Source organism: Heterodontus francisci, unplaced genomic scaffold (genome assembly GCF_036365525.1).
Source record: "Heterodontus francisci isolate sHetFra1 unplaced genomic scaffold, sHetFra1.hap1 HAP1_SCAFFOLD_59, whole genome shotgun sequence".
Classification (NCBI taxonomy): Eukaryota; Metazoa; Chordata; class Chondrichthyes; order Heterodontiformes; family Heterodontidae; genus Heterodontus; species Heterodontus francisci.
The window spans coordinates 9554468-9558664 of record NW_027140758.1 but is presented as its reverse complement, the minus strand read 5'-3'; the positions used below and the strand labels follow the sequence as shown (position 1 = coordinate 9558664).

The following is a 4197-nucleotide window of genomic DNA, read 5'->3' as shown; positions in this document are numbered from 1 at the left end:
CTCCAGAGCAGACTTGACTCGACTGGCTATGACTTTTGACAGAATCTTGTAGTCGATGTTAAGCAGTGAGATGGGCCGCCAATTTCTGATTTCGGCCCCCTCCCCCTTCCCCTTGTAGATGAGGGTGATGATGCCTTTCCTCATGGATTCTAATATGCCGCCGACCAGGACCATACTCTGGAATACTGCCAGACTTTTTTTTTAACTTTCCAAAATATACTTTATTCATAAAAATCTGTAAAAATTACATTCCCAAACAGTTTAAAACAGCATCAAGTCAAAAAATACAAACAGTGCAAAGGTGATCAGTTTCCTTCGATACAATCACGAGTTGCCTCACAACTCCTCCATTTCATTGTCATGCCATATACATTTCTACATTTACAGCACACAAAATTTTCCCGATAGGTACGAGGGGTTTCCCATGGATCCAGCCCCTCCGCTCAGCTTGGTGGGTGGACCTTACACAGTGGTCTTTCCCCATTGAGCCTTTGCTGTGGCTGCCCCAAGCTTTAGTGCGTCCCTCACCACGTAGTCCTGGACCTTGGAATGTGCCTGTCTGCAACATTCGGTGGTGGACAACTCTTTGTGCTGGAAGACCAGCAAGTTTCGGGTAGACCAAAGGGCGTCTTTCATCGAATTGATAGTCCTCCAGCAGCAGTTGATGTTTGTCTCGGTGTGCGTCCCTGGGAACAGCCCGTCGGGCACAGACTCCTGTGTTATAGAGCTGCTTGGGATGAACCTCGACAAAAACCACTGCATCCCTTTCCACACCTGCTTTGCAAAGACACATTACAGGAGGAGGTGGGCGACCGTCTCTTCCCCACAACAGCTACCCTGATAATTCTTGCCTCAAATCAGTGCACAATAAAAGAGACTGATTCCGTCAGCCTCCTTTTTTTTACAGGCCGCCCGGACCTGGCTGAGAAAGGCAGAGTGAGTGCAGGGAGGGGAGGAGACAAGAGTGAAGATTAAACAGAGAGCGAGAGGGAAGGAGACACGCAGAGTGACAGACAGAGAGAGAACGGCCCCTTATCTTTCAGCTCCACCTCCTGTTTCCTCCGGGCTGCCAATTTCAAACCCTTTATTAACAGTAGAACCGAAACCCAGCTCTCCACGCAAACCCTTCCAGACTCGACCTTTCAAGGCTTTCCAGAAAGACAGAGTTTTTAAATATGGTCCCGCTACAATTAACACTCAGTAATATTCCCACCTAAACACAGTCCATTCGATACCAAGAAACCTCCTCAGTAACATCACTATTTCCACACACATGCGCTTCCAGCAGTTTACAGCACCTTACTGCAGCTGTTTGGGGAATCTCCTGTGTTAAGATTGGAGTTGGAAAGCGGCCTTTACCCGGCAGTGTTATCGTCTCACACTGAATCTGCCAGACATCCTGTTCTCTTATTGCGAGAGAGAAAGCACGGATTTAGGAAATGTTCATTTGAAATGATCTCTATTGAGAACGAGCCCGGCCGTTGGACAGGTATTCCAGTGCAAAGAGCTGTCCATGACCGAGTGTTGCAGACTGGCACATTCCATCATATGTGCTGTGGGATGGCATTAAAGCTTGGAGAAGCCACCATGGAGCCTCAATGGAAAGGCGACAGACTAAGGCCCCAGTACAGCGAGGGGCTGGAACCTGTGTAAAACCCCTAGGGCTGTTTACACCAGAGAATGTTTGATGTGTAATGTAAATACTGTAAATATAACCTGTGCTGGCAGGGATAGTGAGATACATCATGTACATTATTGAAGGAAACTGATCTCTATTGTACCTTATGTAATATTAAAATTGAACTGCTTTGCAATATAATTGCACAAATTATATGAATAAATTACATTTTGTGCAAAAGAAAGCAGCTTTCCTGTCAACACACACCTTGTCTCAGGGCACAACTTTCCTGTGATCTTGTCATACCCAACTTCGCTCTATATCTTCTGACACACACACTTTACAGTCTGTCATTTCCAAAAACAAGCATTCTAAAATCAAAAGACCTTTTGTTTATTTCTCCTTTCTTTTCATTTCTCCTCTATTCTTCTCAATCACTCCCTTCCACAGTCCTATTCAGATCAAGGTGGAATGTGAATAGTGTCACAACTCACCTCTGACACTATTATTACCCTTCTCTTCTCTTGTCTTATTCAATGGGAAAGTTTTATTCACCAGTCTGTTTCTGTTTTGCACTCTTGCCATACCACCTGGTATTGCATCCATCTGAATTCTGTGCTTTCATGACCTTATACATCTTTTCCTCTTCTGGATGATTTGTTTGCTTCAGTTCCATTCAACCAGGCTGGACCACAGGGAAGCTTAGAACAAAGAACAAAGAACAGTACAGCACAGGAACAGGCCATTCGGCCATCCAAGCCTGCGCCGATCTTGATGCCTGCCTAAACTAACACCTTCTGCACTTCCGTGGCCTATATCCCTCTATTCCCTTCCTATTCATGTATTTGTCAAGATGTCTCTTAAACGTCGCTATCGTATCTGCTTCCACCACCTTCTCTGGCAGCAAGTTCCAGGCACTCACCACCCTCTGTGTAAAAAACCTGCCTCGCACATCCCCTCTAAACATTGCCCCTCGCACCTTAAACCTATGTCCCCTAGTAACTGACTCTTCCACCCTGGGAAAAAGCTTCTGACTATCCACTCTGTCCATGCCGCTCATAACTTTGTAAATCTCTATCATGTCGCCCTTCCACCTCCGTCGTTCCAGTGAAAACAATCTGAGTTTTTCCAACCTCTCCTCATAGCTAATGCCCTCCAGACCAGGCAACATCCTGGTAAACCTCCTCTGTACCCTCTCCAAAGCCTCCACGTCCTTCTGGTAGTGTGGCGACCAGAATTGCACGCAATATTCTAAGTGTGGCCTAACTAAGGTTCTGTACAGCTGCAACACGACTTGCCAATTTTTATACTCTATACCCCGACCGATGAAGGCAAGCATGCCGTATGCCTTCTTGACTACCTTATCCACCTGCGTTGCCACTTTCAGTGACCTTTGCCTTGGGTGGGACCACGTTGATCCATTACATTCAGAATCACCTCCTTGAAATAACGCCATAGTACAACGACAGTAACCACACAGAATCTGCTTCAAACACTCCTCCACATTTTATCTGTTCTGACTGTCAACACCTCCAGCTCTTTTGTTTAAGTGGAACCCATCAGGTTTGTCTAGGCTCCTTCTATTCTGAAAGCTGTAGCACTGGTTCAGGGAATTCAGCCCTGTTTCTCTACTCTAAAGGCTCAGCCATGCTTGATCTGCCTCGTATTTTGCTTTTATTGCAACGTTGCAAGACCTCCAATCCTCTGGAAAACGATGGTCAGACCTTCCCCTATTTCTTCCCTGGCTTCATTCAATAGCCTGGGGTACATTTCATCTGGTCCTGGTGATTTATCCACATTCAAGGATGCTCATCCCATTAAGACTTCCTCTCTCCTTAAGTTATCACGTCCAATACTTCACACTCCTCCTCCTTCATAACAATATCTGCATCACCCCCTCATTTGAGAAGACAGTAATGTATTCATTAAGGATATTGGCAACATCTTCCACCCCGATACAAAGGTTACATTTTTGATCTTTTCTGTGCCCTGCTGTTTGCTCAGTTGCCTCTTACTCTAATGTTTTGATGCAACATCTTTGGGTCCATTGTTATTTTGCTTGTCCATGTTCTTTCCTGTTCTCTCTTTGCTCTTCACCGCTGCTCCCAAACGCCTCCAGTGTAGTCAAAACACAAGGTGTCAGAAGTGAGATTCGAACCCACGCCTCCAATGGAGACTGCGACCTAAACACAGCGCATTTGACCGCTCGGCCATCCTGACCGCCTACTGGTTATTATAAATGCTAAGGAAATTATTCATTCTTTGTGAAAGTATTTGTGAGATTGTGGAAATGTCTGGAAGAGGAAAGACCAGCGGGAAAGCTCGGGCCAAGGCCAAGTCTCACTCCTCCGGGGCTGGACTGCAGTTGCCTGTGGGCCGTGTTCACAGGCTCTTGAGAAAGGGCAACTATGCTGAGCGTGTGGGTGCCGGAGCCCCGGTCTATCTGGCTGCTGTGCTCGAGTATCTGACCGCTGAAATCCTCGAGCTGGCCGGTAACGCTGCCCGGGACAACAAGAAGACCTGCATCATCCCCAGACACCTGCAGCTGGCCGTTTGCAACGACGAGGAGCTCAACAAGC

The 4197-nt window shown here is 46.6% G+C and overlaps 1 non-coding gene across 1 annotated transcript; it reads right to left on the bottom strand.

The window, feature by feature from the left end:
- Positions 1-3755: 3755 nt before the first annotated feature.
- Positions 3756-3838, bottom strand: trnal-uag (transfer RNA leucine (anticodon UAG)). The gene has a single exon. It is a non-coding gene; the product is annotated as a tRNA-Leu (tRNA).
- Positions 3839-4197: the final 359 nt, after the last annotated feature.